Genomic DNA, 21,425 nt, shown 5'->3' with positions numbered 1-21,425 from the left:
TTTGCTGAAATCTAGGTCTTATATGGCTCTGGGTAAGACAAAGCACCAGTTCTTCGCCTCAAACAGATGATCTGAGAAATCTCACAAGGGTAAAGAATCTGATTAAACTCGGTTGCCTCTACTTGGAGACAGCTGAGTCTCTCTCACTATGAGGCATTTGCATGTTACTTTGTGGATAAAACTATTCAGATTCACATTGCCAGACAACCTGTTTCTGTAGTTTTAGGACAATATCTCCAGGAGATACAACGATGTTCCCACGCCCTTTTGCACTTGACTTTTGGCCATTGTCACTCACTGAGGTACTGGAGGTGATAGGGGAGTTCAGTGTCTCAACCAATGGCTAGCACCCTAAGGCCTTCCCAAAGAGAGTCAATGACAAAGTGAGAGATATTCTTAAAGAGGCACTGATGGGGATGTTTACTTTAAAAAAATCTCTGGCTCTGACAGGGTTGTGAAATCCACATATATCTCCTCTTATTTGGGGGAAGATCATTAAGAAGTTGTGGTGAGGCAAGCCTGGCACTACCTGGAATCCTAAAATTTCCCTAACCTGATTGAACTGGGTTCAGACCTGCCTGTTGGACATAGACTGCATTGGTGGAATTGGTCAACAATTTCATTTTTGTGGTGGATAAAGATATAAGCATATTGACCTTTTAGATCTCGTAGCATACTATTGACTATAAGGAATTATTGACTCCTCTGATGTCACTAGTGGAAGTGGATAGAGTTTCTTTTGATTGGCTCCCCTCTCTTCTTTTTATATGGGATGCACCAGAGGGTAGAATTGGGCAATTGTTCCTCCAACCCAAGGGATCTCACATGAAGGGTGATTTGGGGGCTTATGTATTTCTTCCCCCTATCATGTTCACCACATTTGAGGCCATTGGGGGTGTTAAGAAAGACAACATAGATGCAGTGTAATCCAGCTCTATAGATTTGTTTTGCATGGCTGCTGATGCTGTGGAATGAATGACCCAATGTCTCTATGAGATTCATGCCTGGATGAGAGCTAGATCTTAATGTCAGTCTAAGTAGGACATTAGCATATTTGACACTGAATGGGGAAGGGACACATAGCTGAACCAAGAGGGGTCAATACAGGGAATGAGTGCTTTCTGTGGCATAACAACCCCTATAAAATTAGCATGGATTTCCCCATGTAATATGGATTTTCCCATCCATTCAGCACAGGGACACAAAACAGACTTATGCAGTTTCTTCCTCTGTTCTTAGTGTGTGTGTGAGAGAGAAAGATCAGGACAGATCCAGCTAAGGGAAACAATAAGTGTACAGCCCCTGCGGGAGTTGCACAGCCAGGAGGGAGGGGTGATCAAACCTGAAGAAGTAAACCTCTCCCACTGGGAGATGATCTCAGCAAATTGAAACTCTCAAAGTTTCCTACCCTGTAAATAGACTTTTCTCTGTACAGCATGATCTAGGCCTATCTTTTGATGAGCTGCTACCATTATGTTGTTATTTGTTTTATGGGAGTTCCTGGAAGCCAGGACTCTGTTGTGCTTGGCATGTGCAAACATAATTTAGTATTAATATCCAAAACAAGGTTCCAGTAAAGACTCCCCGGCCACCTTGTAATAGAGCTCCATTCTCTGTAACACACATAACCCACGTGAATGCTATTGGGAGTTGTATGTATAAAGGAAATAGAGGGCCTGACTGCTCTCTTGCAGTGTGATGAACGAGGAATAATTCCACTGAAATCGGTTTTGCTTCTGTGTTGTAGAACTGCTGTAATTGAGAGAAGAAGTGGGCACTTTACAGTGCTGTAAAGGATTGGGCCTTAAAATATAGCACCCTCCTCCTACCAGACCAGATTTTGCACTTACTGAGCCAGCTCATTCCCTGAGGTAATTCTGTCAGACTTCGCTCACAGAATCCAGGGAAGCAATTTCCAGCTGGGTTAGTGGGTTTATTTTAAGCCTTCTAAACAAAACAAATAAAAACTTCACAGAATCTTCCCTCAAAAATCTGTGCAGGCTGAGTAGTCCCTTTCCCTAGGGTTACCATATCTATTAAATAAAAAAAGAGGACCCTCCACCGGCCCTGGCCCCGCCCATTTCCCCACCCCAGCCCAGCCCCAATTCCGCCCCTTCCCCGCCCTAACTCCGCCCCCTCCTCCCTCCCACTCCCAGCCACGGGGAAAGGGCTGCCCGAGCGCTACTGGCTTCACGGTTTGCCGGGCAGCCCCCAGACCCTGCTTCCCCAGCGCAGCTGGAGCCCGGGAGGGGAAGCGCCCAGCCGGGGGCGCAGGGTCTGGAGGCTGCCCGGCCTTCGGGCAGCCCCCTTGCCTCCGGACCGTGCGCCCCCAGCCGGACACTTCCCCTCCTGGGCTCCGGCGGCGCAGGGTCCGGAGGCATGGAGGCTGCCCGAAGCCGGTAGCGCTCGTGCAGCCCGGCTCTGTTTAAGCGCCGGCTTCGGGCAGCCCCCATGCCCGGCTCTTAAACAGAGCCAAAGAGTCAGAGGAGGAGCAGAGCCGCGGAGGCTCTGCTCCTCCCCTGACTTTTCGGCTCTGTTTAAGAGCCGAGCTGCCCCAGCGCTACCGGCTTTGGGCAGCCCCCGTGCCTCCGGACCCTGCGCCGCCGGAGCCCGGGAGGGGAAGTGCCCGGCTGGCGGCTGGGGTCCGGAGGCAAGGGGGCTGCCTGAAGCCCATAGCGCTCGGGCAGTTTGGCTCTTAAACAGAGCCGAAGAGTCGGGGAGGAGCAGAGCAGCCGCGGCTGGAGGCTCTGCTCCTCCCCTGACTCTTCGGCTCTGTTTAAGAGCCGAGCGCTACGGGCTTCGGGCAGCCCCCGTGCCTCCGGACCCTGTGCCGCCGGAGCCTGGGAGGGGAAGTGCCCGGCCGGCGGCTGGGGTCCGGAGGCAAGGGGGCTGCCTGAAGCCCATAGCGCTCGGGCAGCTCGGCTCTTAAACAGAGCCGAAGAGTCAGGGGAGGAGCAGAGCCGCCATTTTCCCGGACATGTTCGGCTTTTTGGCAATTCCCCCCGGACGGGGGTTTGAGTGCCGAAAAGCCGGACATGTCCGGGAAAAAGAGGACGTATGGTAACCCTACTTTCCCAAATCTGTCTCTCACACCAGTAACTTCAGCAACCAAAAAACTTCCTGGCTCTGACCTCAGAACATCAGGAACAAAGCCTTCACACTGTCTCCTTTAGTCCATTTGGTTTCTGGAGCAATTCTTTTCTGCAGTAGCTCCAGTAGCAGTCCATTAGGAACACGGCTCCTGGCCCCTTATCTTTCTGAGGGGTGTTGCAATCTCCCCCTTCCATTTCCTGCTGCCCTCTTTTATAAGAATCAGCTAATTAAGTTCCAACTCTTTTCTCAGGTGCAGTAGCCCGGGCTAATCAGCCAGCCAGCCAGCTGCAGGCCTCTGACTGCAAAGGAATGATAGGCCTTATACCTTCACAAGTACCTCTAGAGCCACCAAGGGATCTCCCACCTCCATGGAACAGTGACATAAGCATGTTAGACAAGTCACAGAGGAGGTACATTACACTATCAGCCAAGTCATAGGGCCAGGACTATAGCATTTTAAGAGCTAAGTTCCCTTAAACATATTTTTCACTGAAGACAGATGTTTAACACAAGTCTGTGTTTTATATTCTACTTGCTCAGAGTATGTTACTTGATTTAAAAACCTGGTGAAGGAAAGTATGTTTCCATTCTCTAGGTACTGTGCTAGGAGAATTAAAGATAATTTAGTATATGTCATTTCATTTCATCAGCCAAACCACAGATTTTTTTGGGTGACTGCTACATTTATTGGATACTGACCTGAATACACCCCAGTTATTGACTGATCCATCTTTTTATGAATAAAGTTGGATTTCCCCCCTTCTTAATTCCTTGCAGAGTTCCCTGCCATCCTCTGCACTGGTCTTACAGCACTTTGCTTGCATACTGTTAGTTTATGTACATCTTGGGGCTTACTTTATGAGATAACCAGATGAGATAATGATATTTGACTAAGCTGTAAAACTAAGGGACAAAACATTAGGAATGATTTGCTTTGCTCTGTTTTACCAAATTAGGGCCACGGAAATAGCTTTGATTTTTAAAAATGTATGTGTTAAGGAGAGAGACAAGGTGAGTGAGGTGGTGGCCTTACAGAACTGTTTGGGATAAAATCTGTTTCTAATAGTGTTATAATGAGAGATACAAAAGCATCACTGATAGCACTGACAAATGAAGCCTTTCATAATACTAGCACTCACCATCTCCTTTGGTATTAAACAGAAAGGATTATTGTAGGAGAACATCATAAACAGACATCTTCTGTGTCCTAATCCCACACAGTACCTCTTCATGCTTAGAATTTAGCTCAGTGAGTTTTGGGGTTGTGACCCTGGAAGCCCCTTGTCACCAACTGGCAGAGGGAACAGCATAACATAACGCATATCAGGTTTGTCGTGCTCCTTGCCCCAACTCTCTACTGTCATATCCTTTATCTAAAAGGGGCAGGTAAGGTCTCATAATATAAAACGACGACATGCTGATCATTAATATGGTTGTGTGGTGTGGTGTATGTACAAGTGATATATGAAGAAATAGGTGCTGGAAATAAATTTTTAAAATGAGTTTGGCAGGTAAGGCGTAAGTCACACGATTCTAGACACAGGAAGGTGGTTCCACCTGCTTGAATGTTTCTCCAATATGAATTCAGCAAAGAGAGACCATGAAATTACATTTACATGAAGGGTAAACAAAACTATCAGGCAAACCAATGTGGAAGATTGCCACTTAACCCTCTCAATGGCAGATGGAAGCTGCAGCTCCAGGAAACCTTCATGCCTCCTGAAACAAAGTCATTGAACTTTGGAAGATATAAGCAAGGACAGAAAACCATGCCAGCATCCATCACTGGGCAGATACAAGAGGCCAGAGCTCATGTACACCTGAGAAAAGTGGAACCTTTCAACCAAGGGGGTGGAAAGTCTCTGGAAACTGAATATAGGTGAGAAACCTGCTTAGGCCAAGAATGTAACTTGCTGCAGTTAAATTTAGTCACTAGAAAGTGTGTGTTGTTTATAACTTTTCATCTCTTTCACTTTTACTGAAAATCACTTAATCCTATGTTCTTTGTTAATAAACTTATTTTTAGTTTTACTACAGGCCATCTCAGTGCTATATATTGAAGAGAGTGTGAGTCCTCAGCTAAATAACAGGTTGGTGCTGTGTACTGTCCCTTTAAAGGAGCAGCAAACTTAATAAGGTTCTGAGAGTGTTACAGTCAGAAGGACTGGACACTATTGGGTAGATGGTTTGGGAGAAAATTTGGGACTGGGAAGGTGTTGGTGCCTCCTTGCACGAAGTAACCAGGCTGGTGGAAGCCAGTGTGAGGTCATTGTGCTGTAAGCAGGCTGCTGGTGTCAGGGCTCTGAATCAAAGCGACACAGCACAGAGGCATCCAAGGTGTCAGGACAGGTGGTGACACAACACCTTGCTGGTCTGGGTTGAACCCCAAAGTGTCACAGGGGGGAAATTTAGTTAGACTGTCTAAAAATGCGTATTGGTCTTTAGGGATTTGTGCTGAATTTATTTAATCTATTTTTTAAATATACTATATGCAGTTAATTAGCCTCCAGGTTATTGCAGGCCCCAAGGCACCATCTTCGAGTTGTCATTGCTACTTGCAAAGATCAGCAGTATTTTATCCTTTGCTATACAAAAGTGAACTATATGCATTTATTTGTTACTTCATTGTTTCTAGGTTCAAATTCTAAGTTAAAATTTCTCAGACTTTAAAGAAGGTGTAAATCAGGAGGAACTCAGCTGTTGAAATCAGCTGAGTTAAACTAGTATAAAACCGGTTTCAATTGTCAGAGAATTGGGACTGAAGACAATAGAGCTTCTCCAGATTTATACCATTGTAACTGAGAGCAGAATTTGTCTCTGCAACATAAGAAATGTTGAGCAAATAGGGTTCAAACAAACTCCTTTGGAGTAGGACAGATCTAAGGTTCTTCATTATTATTGTTTTCTAAGGGAACAATAACATGTGGCCTGCTTTGTTTGATAACCCTGTTTTCTCAGAAAATGCCACATTAGTGGTAGCAGGGACTTTTTAGTGGTTAAAGAAGTGGCAGAAGGTTAAATCGTCTGACTTCAGTGTTATGTTGATCCTTTATCTTCGGTGTACAGTAACTCTTACAAAAAATGAACAGAGAAGTCCATGGATTCATTATTGGACAAATGCAGCTGACAAGCTGTAGGTTCTGTGACTCTTTAAGCTACAACCAAAGTGCTTCATTTATAATGGAGATTACGGTAAGAACAAAATGAAGTTGTCGAAAGGAAAATGATGTCCCATGAGTCTTTATTCTGGTTTGGCCACAAGTTAATAACGTGACCGGCACTTAACAGCAAAATGCAGGACTATATTATCTTTTAGCAGATGCCAGTTATGTGCAATCCAAACAGGTCAATTACTAGCAAATCTCTGAAGATCTCCCTAAATCTCAGAAGAGTTACAGATGCCAAGAAAATGTCTAGATGCACAGAGACACAGGAACAGAAATAGGGCACAAACCAATTTGTAGAAATGGAACTTAACCCTTAGAGGGAAGAATCCAGCCTGCTACATATTCATTTCCATTTCATTAATTATTTATAGAGGAGACATGCATGTAACATAAAGCTAAATTATAACAAACACTAAAAATTCACCACTGCTTCTCTCATGTTTTATTCTTTTATTTCATCACACATTTCATATCTAATGGGGAGAATAAATATTGTATATATTGGGGTTTTTCTTCCATTAACTATATTCAGTATCATTGAAAGAATTATTTTGCACACTATGTTTCTAGGCCAGCAAAAAACCAATATTACAGATGCAATGACAGTTTATTCTACATTCCCTCAATGCGCATGTCTAACTCCCATTAATATTAATGAAAGTTGCATGCAAGCATGTGGGGATAATTGACCCCATTAAATTCCATTTACTCAGGAGCTATTTTATAAAGCTTGTTCTTTTGTTACTGTATTTTTCCCAAGGATGGGAGCCTGAATAAGAAGGATTTCAAAAATATATTTTTAAATAAAGCAAATACCCAATTAAAATATATTTGCACCAAACTTCCATATCAAATTTGACAGCAAATTTACCCGTTTATAGAATTCGCCTTCTTTTCTGTGCTAATTTATATACGGTGCATTAAACAATTCTCTTGGTTTCTGATCAGCTTTTCTATTCATGGCTGACAGACTGTCAGCAAAGCCTTGTCATATGAAATAGGCTTGAGTTGTAAAGCCCAATTCTTCCCACAAAGTACAATTTAATAATATAAGTTACAGAACACTAACACTCTTCCTAATACTAACTAGTCTCTGGGATGTCCAGGGCCCACTCTCTTCAGCTACCAAAATTCTATTTATATGGTCATTCTAGAAATGATGATGACAGTGATGACACATTGATCAGACTAGAGAGCATGGTAATCAGCATAGAAATCATGGTCAAATCTCAAATAAAGTCAATGGGAAATGTTCTGTTCACTTTACTGGGACCAGGATCTGGCCTGAAGAGAAGATTTAGGATCTCAGTCAGGTAAAGCACAGCAGTAAAATATAAAACAGCACACAGTCCTCAGAGCTTAAACCACTGGCATACGTTGGGAGTACTGCAGAGTGAGTCTTCCTCAGTGGGAGGACTCAGAAAGATGGTGGCGCAGAGCAACAATGTACATACTTCTCTGCTTACTGATGGAGATGGCATGGGGCATCTACTTCCTCTCCACACCCATGACTTTGGGGTCACTAGGAGTGTGAGCCCCATTCATTCCTTGCTATCAGATGGGCTCTAGGACTTCCCATGCACTGGGGATTCAAGGGGAAGGAAACATCCATGCAGTGATGTGAGACAACCTGGCCCTTAGGAAACAAGGTTCCTGTTTCTTATAACATACACATTCTTAATGTATGGCTTATTAAGAAATTTTTCATTTTAAACTTACGGGGGGAAAAAAGAGATTCAAGATTACTGCATAAATGAACATTATTGACTATACTGTCCTCCTTTTTGCTGTGGCAAGACTGCTGGAAGAGGTGGGAAGTACAAGATGAGTGGCTTCAACAGCACCTTTTATAGCTCAGTGTGGGAAGCTACTTGCAAGGGAGCCAGTGAAGGACAAACAGTATCTTCTGATGTGCAGTGCTCAGCTGAAATCATCAGGAAGCTTTGCTCTGCCATCAAGCTCTCTTTCTCTGAGGTTCCAGGACTTCTGTGAGCCAGGTAGCTGGAGAGGACCCCACAAATATCCTTGCCCTGACCAGTTTGTTTGGTTTGTGGGCACATACTGTAGAGGTTTCCTCTCCTATGGTTTCTTCCGGTATGTGCTCTGAGAGTTTGCCCCCTACACAGATGCAAATTGGAGCTCAGACTTTCAAAGTTGCTTAGGGATATGCACGTCCAGTTCCCATTAATTTTAATAGGGCTAGGCAGCTTTGAAAATCTCAGTCTGGCTGTTTTATGTAGGGGATATGATATCTTATGAAGTGTCATTTCCCACTGCAAGGCCCTTGCTTGAGGCTGTGTATACACTGAAAGGATGATTAATGTTTAAAATATGTACCTGGGTGTCCTGTCTTTGTGTCCTTTGTCTTGCTCTCTGGGAATCTTGCCTTTTGCTCCTTTGTTGACTTTTCTTTTCTTCCTTCTTTTTCCTGTGTTTTACCTGTCCAAAGAGCAGAAGTAAACCAAGAATGAAAAAAAACAACTGTCCCTTTATTGGTTAAACTCTAAGTATATGAAGGCTGCTGATTTAGTTCACTTCACCACAGAAGACACAGCTAAAACTCTCCCCTTACTATGGCTACAAGGTTAATACATAATCATCAAATAGGAATGAAAAGGTTTACATAGTAGGGATCCGATAGTGCCTGACTGCTCTCTGGGTACATAAATGGGAAAGGAAAGAGTTGCCCCGTGAACCAGACAAACACAGGTATAGTGCCCACAACCTCTGTAGGGCAGGGATTGCTCCAGATAACTTTACAAAAAGGCAATTCCTAACTTTTGAGTGCTCAATTTAGCCACCTTAATGTTCTTTCAACAGTTTTTGTATGTAATTTCCTATATTAGTTAAAAAAGCAAACCGAACATCTGCCCCCCGCGCCCCAAAATTCTATCATATTGAACCATCTCCAGCTCACATGGTTCATCATTAGGGCTGGGATCTTTAGATCTACAGTGCAGGCCCTAACTGCTTGAGGTAAGGGAATAACTGATAGCAGTAATAGGTTGCTATCCTCTATATAGACCATCCACTAGAGGGAGGTGAGACATTTTGGCAGTGGGTTTCACAGATGTTTGCTGACAGCAGAAGAATGTTGAGACTCAGAAGTGAGAGAAAGTGCTACTATTGAAGTCTATACCACCTCAAGATTAAGGCAGCTGGAGCAGAGGCCAGGGTCAGATTAATCTCCAGACATGTATTATTGGCAGAGTAAAGCTAGAGCAGCAGACTACTGACCCAAAGAACAAAATAAATTTGACAATATGTACAGTGGAAAATTGGATCAAGAAAATTCACTCTTGGCATTGGCTGTATCCTGGTAAAAACAGGACATACTTATGATCAACAAGGTCAGACTCTGCAGACCAAATGTCCAGGGATGAACAATTGCACTAACAGTATGTTTTCTCTCTCTCTAACTCACCCATGTTATATCAAATGCTGCTCATGCAGGACACTTGTGCAGCTCACACAGACTTTACAAGCTTTGGCTTACTGTCATCAACAACATTTCAGAAGTAAAAGTACAGAGAATTCCCTTCAAATATAGACAAAAAGACAAATATTAGTTATAACTTCATAAGACATTCTGTAGCATTAACTTCACAAGTTCACCTATCAAGGAAAACAGTACACATCAGGCCCTCTGTTAGTGCCTGTTTAAACAGAGAGCTGTTTAAGTTTATTTGTAAACTAGAAACATTCAAGAAATGTCTTTGTCCCCATGAGGGTGGTTGAAACTGTACAAACCTAGGTTTTGCCCATTCTGCAGAAACCATAGCATTTCTGGACCTGCATCACACATTGCTCAGAATTTTTTAAAACAATAGTTGAAAACTATTTCACCTTTCTACTCCCCGGGTAGCTACTAAGATTCTGATCCTAAAAAGGCCTGATATTTCCAGCCCCAAAGAACTGTAAAGCAGAACTTGGTCATTCATTGCAGTCTTGCAATCCCTGGAACAATAAATTGATATTTCCATACCTTAGAGATTCAAAGCAGAATCTGTATATCCCTTTCCTGTTAGGGATATACAGCAGCTTATCTCAGCAAAGCTACTTGACTTAATAGACAGGACACTAGACTGCGACTCAGGAGATTTGGGTTCTTTTCCTAACCTGTTGCTTTTGCTCACCCCTGTGAGCCTAAGCTTCCCCGTCTGGAAAATGAGAGTAATAAAATCTGTCTAATTTATAAAATTCATTGAGATCTATGGATGAAAAATGCAGTATAAGAGCTAGATATAATCATCTGTCCTCTCTGTGCAAGTGTACTACAATTTACTACAATCCACTAGCTATCGATCTAGCATCAGTAAGCTTGGAAATAAACTACATCCTATAAATTTATAGACTCATAGACTCATAGACTTTAAGGTCAGAAGGGACCATTATGATCATCTAGTCTGACCTCCTGCATGATGCAGGCCACAAAAGCCATCCCAACCCCTTTCCCTTGACTCTGCTGTTCAAGTCCCCAAATCCTGTGGTTTAAAGACTTCAAGTAGCAGAGAATCCTCCGGCTAGCGACCCCTGCCCCATGCTGCGGAGGAAGGCGAAAAACCTCCAGGGCCTCTGCCAATCTACCCTGGAGGAAAATTCCTTCCCGACCCCAAATATGGCAATCAGTAGAACCCCGAGCATGTAGGCAAGATTCTCCAGCCAGACCCTCATTGGCCATTGATACTGTTTACCAGCGATGGCACGCTGTTTATTTGACTAAAATCATGTTATCCCATTAAACCATTTCCTCCATAAACTTATCTAGCTTAATCTTAAAGCCAGACAGGTCCTTCGCCCCCACCGTTTCCCTCGGAAGGCTGTTCCAATATTTCACCCCTCTGACGGTTAGAAACCTTCGTCTAATTTCAAGCCTAAACTTCCCCACGGCCAGTTTATATCCATTCGTTCTCGTGTCCACATTAGTACTGAGCTGAAATAATTCCTCTCCCTCCCTTGTATTTATCCCTCTGATATATTTAAAGAGAGCAATCATATCCCCCCTCAGCCTTCTTTTGGTTAGGCTAAACAAACCGAGCTCCTCGAGTCTCCTTTCATACGACAGGTGTATTATAATCTAGCTTCATCCCACCTGAAGCTGAACTCGTAGTTTAGAGTAGTTATATGAACTAAAGTGAGATGCAGGAAGAGGGGTGGGCAGGATAGCATCATGGACCATACTAATGCATCAAAGATCTGCTTTACCTAAGAGTCTGGAAGCAGTAAGTGGTGAAATATCTGTCTTTAATTTGCTGTAACTAAAAGCATCTGGCAGTTAGCTGCATGGGTAGGGGGCGCCTATTGTTAATTATTCTTTATTATTTGTAGTGTGGTAAAGCCCAAAGTCTAGTTTTTGGGATCAGAACTCCATTAGCTTTGGTGCTGTACACACACAGACACACAAAATCCCTAACCCCCCAGGAGTTTACAGTCAGATGTAAGATTTAGTTTTCACTTTTCAAAGATTGTTAGAAATAGGATAGTCTTTGCTCTTTGGCAGCACCCAAAGGGAAGATCTGGACTCAATACTTTTGTATTAAAATTGGTTTGTAATAAAAGTATCACATTAACTGAATTATCCAATGACTGCATCGAAATGCCTGCATAATGAAGACATCTGCATTCACCCAGCACAGCTGCAAAGAATGCATGATTGTTTTATTTCTGATCATGAAGAAGCCATATTCCGATTATAATCAATTATAACTGAAGAACTCACTGGGGTAGCTACATATGAAAAACTAAAATAGCATTATGTTGTTGCTGTAATTTGAGGGAACAGCACATTTCTCAGAAGAGAGGGTCAGATTCTGCTTTCCATTACACCAGTGTAAGCCTAGAGTAATTCCATTGTCTATAATGGAATTTTTCTCTACTAGTGTAACAGATTAAAAATCTAGTACAGGATTTCTTTGTTAGCTTGTTCTGTCATTATACAGTATTATCAAATAAAAGTAATACTGTTATCAATATTGAGTTTGACAACAAATTAATGGATTAAAATAGATTCATATAGTGCAGACACTGGGACTTGAGATTACTTATTTAAAAGGAATCAGTTCAGAGTTCCCATCCTAGTCCAAATAAAAACTATAAAGACTAAAGGTAAGGTCCAAAGTTACTACCTCCTAGGTTTTGGCTTACATTTACTTAGGTAATAAAATGCTTCAGCTTCACGTTTGTCCCAAAGCTTGATTACTCAGAGTTCCACTGCAGAACTTCCTCTAGCCCAATCTTAATTCCTTCTAGCCAGAAGTCCAAATTCCTTTATAACCTGGTTGGAGTGAACAAGATCCACCTGCCAGCATAACTCAGCAATAATTACTCTCCATCCTTATGCAAGGTCCTTGCACCTGAGTTTAGGGTGACTCAGAGGTGTATTACATTCTTAGGCTGAGTCTTAGGACCTACCATCATCTTACGTCCCTTTAAATTCAAAATTTTTCCAAACATTCCCAGCACTCTACTGAGTCAGTTCAGCAAATCTGAAATAGGAAACATCTGAAATCAAAGCTCCATCTTATTCCCATTCAGTTTGGGGTGTGTTTTGATATTAGACTTTGAAATAGTTCTTAATACTGAATGAAGTAGGTTGATGTGTTTAACACAGTAAGGGCCAAATTGTGCTGTCAAATCCAACCTGTGCAAGCCCACTGAATTCAATGGAGATGAGGGTCAGACCAAACTTTGCACCTAAAAGCTCAGTGTTTAGCCTTCATAGAAAGTGGTGTGAATAGAGAGGAAATTATAGCAAAAGAAAATACACATGGAAGAGGGTTATTTTAATTAGAGAGGAGCTGTACAGGTAGAAGCTGTGATAACATGTAAAATGTGAGAACCATGATGATGAAAATGGGAAATTGAATGTAAAGATATTGAACCATGTGCATCATAGATGGAATAATGGTCTGGGAACCCAAACAAATACATCCAGATCTATATACTGGATCCAAACCTCTTTGAACTCTGTGGAGTTTTGGATCTGAATGTCTCAGTTCTTGTTTGAAAAGGAGGCAAAGACTATATGCCATAGGATGGACAATCAGAGCAGGCAATATACTAGAAAAAATTATTCTAGCTGGAACATATATAAATATGTATTTACCTGGCATACAAGAATAGGTAAATTGAATGTAATGCCATATGTATATGCATATGTACAAACAAAACTAGGGCAACCTCAGAACACAGGCTGTTAGCTGCTTAACTTCCACTAATGGAAAAAGGGATTTGAATGGCTAAAATCTTGTACATCAAGCTGAGATGAAAATATAATTCTAAATATGCATTTTCCTGAGAGACCAGGACTGGAATAAAGAGGAAATGATACCTGTTTCATAACTTGAAGATATTCTCTACCCCCACTTTGTTAAAAGGACACCAAAAATCAATATAAAGTATGCGCATGCACACACACACACACACACACACACACACACACACACACACACACACACACACACACACACACACACTTTCTTGTAGTTCAAAAATGGTTATATTTAATAAAAGAACAATAAATAGTGTAAAAAAGAAGAAACATATAGGAAACAATTGCATCTCACAAACCAACATTACATACTATTTCTAAAAGAAATCCACACATTTGTACTATACTTATAACATTTCTATTAGTCATATAGTAGGTGAAGAAGCAAAGAACAAATCCCATCAGAATCTCCGAAATTGTAAGGAATCTTAAAAATATACTAGTACTAGTACCCTGTTCCTATCTACCATCTGAAAAAATCTTCTAAATTTCTCTCTACATAATAGCACAAATAATAATATTTTGGACTTCTGCAGTCCCTGCCACTAGGATCTAAAAGTTCATTTCAAATCTTAATCAGTTTAGCTTTACAGTCCCCTTGGAGTAGTAAATTCATATTATCATTCCTGTTTTACAGCTGGGGAGATTGAGGCCTGACATCACAAAGAAAATCTGTGACTCAGTCAGATTACAATACAGGTCTCTTGCCTCCCAATTTTGTGCATTTATCACAAAGCTAGTCAAGAAAGAATACTGCATATAAGAAAATGAATTTCCTGTCTATTCTATTTTTTTCCAATCACAAGATGACATAATAATAATAACATATGGTTATTTAGATGTAGAGATGGGAATTTAAAGTTGATGTATGTTTGATCTATTTCTTCAAGAGCAAATTTTGCCTGTAGTATACACATGCAGCTCACGCTAACTTCAGAGGTACTTTTCTCTGTAATCTCTTCTGAACTCCACCGACTCCCCGAGATCCCTGGCTGGTGGCCCTTGCCCGGGTGGGGGGCACAGGTCCTCACTGGGCTTAGCTGCTCCTGAGACACCACGGGTCTGACACCCAATGAGTGCCTCCTGGGGTCCCAGGTGAATCCCAAGGCAGGTCCCATCTCAGCAGCATCCCCTTCCTGGTGGGTGTGTCCAACAGAGTGTGAGAAAAGGGGTCTTGCTTGCCCCACAGCTTCCACCTCCCTTCCTCCCCGCATGAGTCCCACAGCATATCCCTCAGGACTTATTGGAGTGTAGGTGGTGGGCTGGGTTCTGTGACTCCCACAGCAGGAGGATCTGTGACCATCACGGAGGATTGATTTCAATCAGCAAACAGAAAATCTGGATTGAAATCTTGTTCTGCCATCGTATTTAGTTCTTTTCCTACAAAGGGTGATTCTCATTAGTTGAGAACCATTAAAACATGTTGATTTGCGAAAAAGCGAACAGAATGTTGGGAATCATTAAGAAAGGAATAGATAATAAGACCAAAAATATCATATTGCCTCTATGTAAATCCATGGTATGCCCACATCTTGAATACGGCGTGCAGATGTGGTCGCGCTATCTCATAAAAGATATATTAGAATTGGAAAAGATTCAGAAAAGGGCAACAAAAATGATTAGGGGCATAGAACAGCTTCCATCTGAGGAGAGATTAATAAGCCTGGGACTTTTCAGTTTGGAAAACAGACAGCTAAGGGAGGATATGATTGAGGTCTATAAAATCATGACTGGTGTGGAGAAAGTAAATAAGGAACTGTTATTTACTCCTTCTCATAACACAAGAACTAGGGGTCACCAAATGAGATTAATTGACAGCAGGTTTAAATCAAACAAAATGAAGTATTTTTCCACACAGCGCATAGTCAACCTGTGGAACTCATTGCCAGGGGATGTTGTGAAGGCCAAGACTATAACTGGGTTCAAAAATGAACTAGATACATTCTTGGAGGATAGGTCCATCAATGGCTATTATCGTTTGCCGGAAGCTGGATTTGGGCGACAGGGGATGGATCACTTGATGATTACCTGTTCTGTTCATTCCCTCTGAAGCACTTGGCATTGGCCACTGTCGGAAGACAGGATACTGGGCTAGATGGACCTTTGGTCTGACCCAGTATGGCCATTCCTATGTTCTAATGAAGGTCAGTGGGGTGGGAAGGGAAGAGCGATATATGTACACCCCTCACTGGCCTGCCCTCACCCAGTGCAGTTCACCCTATTGCATCTCCCTTCCTCTTATGTGACTCCAGACTCCAGTGGAGCTGTCTGCAGGGTGTTTGATAGAGGAGCACTGTGCCATGAAGGCTGCTGACCCACCCCTCTACACCAGAGGGGTGAAATCTGCTCTCAGGACGGCAGCCTCTCAGCTGGTGTAAATTGTCATGGCTCCACTGAAATCTATGGAGCTATGACAATTTACCCTAGCTGAGAAGCTGCCCAAGAGGGTCCCATCCTGTATGTGGATTTTGGGGGGAATGACCTGGTCTTTCGTTCTCAGTAGGTGTTCCCTTAATAGAAAAAAATGCCTCTTTTCTCACTGAGGTTTACAAAAAAGTGATGCTAAAATGCAGCCTTACATCTCCAGTCTCTGGAAAGCAAGAGCTAACAGAGAATGGCCTTACGCTGTACATAGTCTGTGGCAAAGACATGCTTAAATACACGTTTCGTATGATTTCCCTTCTCTTCGTAGCACAGTGTGGAATTTAATGATACATACGTTAGAGTCCAACTACAATAATTTTGACAGCTGTGGGGGAGGGGTGTTGAGCTTTGGAGCTGAACTCTTCACCCGTTCCCAGGGGGGGAAAGGAGCACTGCAACTAGACAGATGGCTCCTAAGGAAGGTCAGCAGAAATGTTCTTGCATATTGGACACTTTTTTGCACAACATCCATTAATTCAAACAGATTCTGTGGTCCCCCCTCCCTTTTCCTTTGAATAGGAATGTTATCATGTTTTTATATCTTTGCCAGTTTAAATGTGGCCGTTTTAATTTCACACAAAGAGGTGCAGGAGCAACGGTTTCAATTCCACTGGATAAACATTGGACTACGTGCTATTTGTGTTTGACTCTATCAACCACGAGCTCTGTGAGTATGAAGTCCTGCCAGGCAAGACATAAATCTTTTGTCAATGAAAGGGGCACATTATTTGCTACATATTTGTTTCTTTTCTAAATATCTACCTAAGGTTTAAGATAAATATTCAACATGGTTATTTAAAATAAAAAATAACATTTTCTCATTCTTTGAATATTTATTAGCAGGGATCAATCCTCTGTACATGTCCCAAGTCAATTTAGCAACACAGTAGTACCGTGAAAGGATTTCTAAAGGAGGGAAACTTACTGTAACTTTAGTTCTACCATACCATGTACATTTGATTCAGTCACTCACAGTTAAGGAGTAAAATTCAGTCATAAAGTAAGTGGGTGAAACTCCACCAAGTCAGTGAAGTGGTATCAACTTATCCAGGATAGAGTTTAGCCCAAATATGGAGTTCTGAAGATGGTGTATGCTAAAATTAGAGCCAAACTCTTTATGGTCAGATAATATATTTTTGTTTCCAAATACTTTCTGACTGAACAGGGAGAAGAAATTTAGTTTGTGACCAGTCATAGCCCAGTAGCCTAAAGGTTCCTGGGTTTGCTGGTTTCTTCATGAATCAATTTCCATCTCTTTCTCACCCAGTTCTGACTTCAAGGCAACTGCATCACTGACTGTAGGCATAGATAGTAGAAAGCAAAAGTTGCACATGGATGTCTAGATTTATGTGCCCAAACTGCATGCTCCAGCACCTTGCTGACCTATTTGGGATATGTAAATGTAAAGGCTACTTTGGAAAACAAAGCCCCCAATCTCTAGAAAGTAAAGATGGGTCTGAGTTACAAGATTCAAATTTGCATCTAAACATCCCCAAAGTTTAGGGGACAGTGGCATTCCAGCTTGGCTCTACTTGTGTTTGAAACTTAAGCAAGAGGTTTATCTCACATCTCCCTTCAGGACAAAATGAAAGTAACTGAGGTGAATAAAGAGCACAAAGGGTAAAAGCTATGGGTAGATTATGATACCCTTCTTCTTGCTGAGTACTACCTGACTACTTGTGGAGTAAGGTAGTAAGCATGAGTCACGGGCCCAGAGTCTGGAACATGAAACAGGAAAACTAAACTGCTATTAAATAAGAGAACAGCTTGGATGGGGCAACTAAGTGTTTTTAGTTTGAAGGAGTATACAAAGGCAGAGGTCAATACCTGAGTGGATTACAGGTTCACAAATGACAAGGCACAAACTAGAATTTTTAAAAAAAGAGAGATGTGAGTTTAGGAGAAATTTCTTTGCATAGGGAGGAGTGATTCCTATAAGGAACAGGCCACTAAGAAAACAACTATTGTAGAAGCTGTGGATTAGATCCTTTGAGGCAAAGAAAAACATTTCAGTGTAAAAATACCAGCTACAATAATAAAATGGATGGACTTAGAGTAGATGGGTCTTTTTATTTGCAGTTTCTGAAATTGGAGTTATGGATATATGATATGTAGCATTTATGTTACAGAAGGTTTTATACCCTTGTATATGATTTTGGAATTAAGGAACATTAACCAAATGAATCATAAAGGAAGCAGTGGTACTGATGGTACCGATTCCATGTCTTCCTCCTTGTACACTGAAGGAGCTGGCTGGCACATGGGGAAGGAATGATAAAGACTCCTGCAATGATGTTGTACATCTGTGGTATGGGTCCCAGGGGCTCCAGTAGGACCAGAACAAGGGTCCATCATTCTGGGTGAACCTCACGGGAAGTGGTACCAGGGGTCTCTGGAGGGTGTCATGGCCAGGCCAGTCAGGGTGCCTTGGATGTCTGTCCAGGCTCCTGCATGCTGGCAGAGATGTTGGTGGTACTATGTCCTGGGACTCCTTTGAGGTCAGATGATGTTTCCGTCAGAAATGGCAGGACTGTCGATACTGGAGGGCCCTGAGCCGATGGATGAGGAAAGGGCTTCTCCTGTAACAGGAGTAATGGTTCATCCTCAGGCGTGGAGATGTCCCAGAAAATGGACAGGCCTGAGAGGAGTGGAGAAAGTGGGTAAGGCAGGAACCCCTCCTCTGGTGCAGGAACGTACATCACAGTCTGCGGAGTGCCCATCAAGACTCTGGAGGGACCTGGTTTGGTCATCAGAGCTGGCCAGTCTGTGTATTGGTGAGGCGGCACCGACAGGATATCCAGAGCTGCACTCATAGACTGGTGTGCCATGTGTCCAAGCACCAAGGTCACAGGCAGTACTGACTGATCCTGCTTCTTCTTTGCCGTACCCTCCAGCCCTGGGGCTTTCAGTGACAGTTCTGCGGGACCCACACATGACATCTCACCTGACCGGGCACAGCTCGGGATAGGAATGACTCTTTTATGAGCAGTCCACTGTGGGGACCTGCTCTTATGCCAGCAAAAGTGTTTCTTACTCTCATTTGGTCTTCACTGGGCTTCAGTGCCGGTGACTCCACATTATGGCTCGTGCTCAGAGAGGCACTACCGGTCAGCAGAGGCCGCTTTACAGGAAGGGCTCCCTGGCCTGGATCAGAGTGAGTCCAGGGTCTCGTAGCCTCTTCAATCAGGAACTTGTGGAGTCAGAGCTCACAGGCCTCTCTAGTTCTGGGCAGGAAGAACTTATAGATGTTGCACTTCACTGAGATGTGTGCCTCACCCAGACAGTAGAGGCACCATTGATGCTTATCACTAATGGAAAAGGAATGAGGGCAAGAGATGCAATTCTTGAAGTCCAGAACCCTGGGCATAGTCCCCAGGTAGCAAGGGTTCTGCCACTGAATAGGGAGGTTCTATGCTAGCCATACTACACTACACAATACTATACTAAACTATCTTAACTAAGCTATAAAAACTGTGAAAGAACTATTTATATGAGTATACAACAACTCTCTTATCGAGATAAGAGTGAAGGAGGAATGGGGTTCCGACCCCAGCCAGATGGCAGTAAGAAGAAACTGGAGGGGGGTTGATCTGCAGCACCCCTTCTACCTTCGGTCGGGAGCATGACGAGACACACTGTACATGTGTGGGTCAACAGACATTGCTTGGAGAAAACTTCTGGACTCAGATGCATATGTGGAATACAAAAAGGGACCATCACTTGAAGAAGAATCATTAGAATTTTCCTTGCATTTATCATTTTCTGTTGGGAGCAAGGTTATAGCACTGATTAGGAAACAATATGGCATGAAACTCTTTATTTTAAACACTTGAGTTAAATATCAAAGACAGTACCAAATTCTCTGCAATTTTAGGTTTAAAATCTTTCCAAAGTTTTATTGAAACTTTTGGCAAGTTCCTGCAAATTTTGTTCAAGAGGGATAAAAGTTAGCTGGAGTTTCCTACATTCTGTTAGCATTTACATCCTGGTGTTTAGGTTTTAACTTTCCAGGGAACAATATCATTGTAGATCAAAGTTAAGGTGTTATATGTTTATTTACAGACCCAGGTCCAGTAGAGATGTGCATTTGTCAGGGTAACTGATTTGTATTTAATTCTAAACCTTGTTTTGGACAAGGAAAATATGAGTTTCATTTCACTCAGCTCTGCTTTGAATTATAATTTGACAAAAGAAATAACCACATTAGCTATTTGATTTGCCAGAACTTTATCCCAACACCACCTGTTGAGCCCTCGGCACTTGAATCCTGACATATAGCAGAGAACAGAATTATGCAGTTGGCATACCTACTAGTGAGGATGCCAACAAAAGCATAATATAGCCTTTGTACTCGAAATACAATAAAAAATATATTAAGCTACTAACTGTAACAGTTTAAGCAAGCCACATTTAATTATACATCAACATGTCTTTCCAAGAAAGAATTCAGCTGAAAATGGTATGGGATTTTAAACAGACACATTTTATATGGTTTGGATTGGTAAATATTACAAGCTTAAAATAAACACGATTTCACAATAACATAGTAGGTTTACATTGGAGATGGCAAGGAGGTAGCCCACTTGTTTATAAGAATTGATGAGTTCAATACAATCAACTCCTCAGTTTAAAAACAAAATGGACCATGTTCAGTTCTAACTAGGATCTAATTAGGGCCATATCCTGTGCAGTGAAGCTAGAGGAAAGAGAGGGTGCTCAGAACCATGCAGAATCAAGGCTTTTGATTACACTAATGACTGGGAGACCTGTTGCAAAGTAGCAGGGGACCAACTGCATCCCTGAGATCCATGTATGGAAAGGACCTTCCATGTGAGAATCTCCACCCTCTGAAAGGAAAAGGGTCTCATAGCTGCCTTCATGGCAACATCATGCTCTTCCCTTTGACCCCACAGACAGTGCTTTGGAGATCTGGGACATGTGCAGGGGAAGGAACAGACAGTGAGGACAGGTGGTTTCAGGCTGGTGGGGATTCACATTAGATCCCTCCAGAGGTCATTGTAGAAGCTAGAGACTGTATTCATCTCCAGTACTCCCCTTCAGAGTAGCGAATTCAACCTTTAAGTGGGATCCAGAGGACAGGCACTAACTGAGAGTGAGGTTGGGGGAGCTGCCAGGGTCCAAGTCTGGAGGCCCTAAGTATCATGTAGATTGCCCTCGCCTGGGAGCTGTGGGTTTGGGTTTTCCCAAAGGAGGAAGCTGTTGGAGACAGAATTTTGTGACTCAGGATTAGATCAGCACTAGCAGGTCCTGAGCATCCTCAATGAAAGTAATGGACACTTTGCACCTCACAATGGCTACTCAGCACCATATGGGAGCAGGCCCCTCACAAGTTAAAAAATCAGCAGGTTTGCACACAAAAAAAAAAAAAAAAAAAAAAAGGAGAGACATCGGTTTATCCAGAGTGACCATGGTATCTCTGGATGAAATGTACAAAAAGCCTTTCATGGACA

This window comes from Malaclemys terrapin, chromosome 8, assembly GCF_027887155.1.
Source record: "Malaclemys terrapin pileata isolate rMalTer1 chromosome 8, rMalTer1.hap1, whole genome shotgun sequence".
NCBI classification, from domain to species: domain Eukaryota; kingdom Metazoa; phylum Chordata; order Testudines; family Emydidae; genus Malaclemys; species Malaclemys terrapin.
This window is presented reverse-complemented; position numbering follows the sequence as displayed.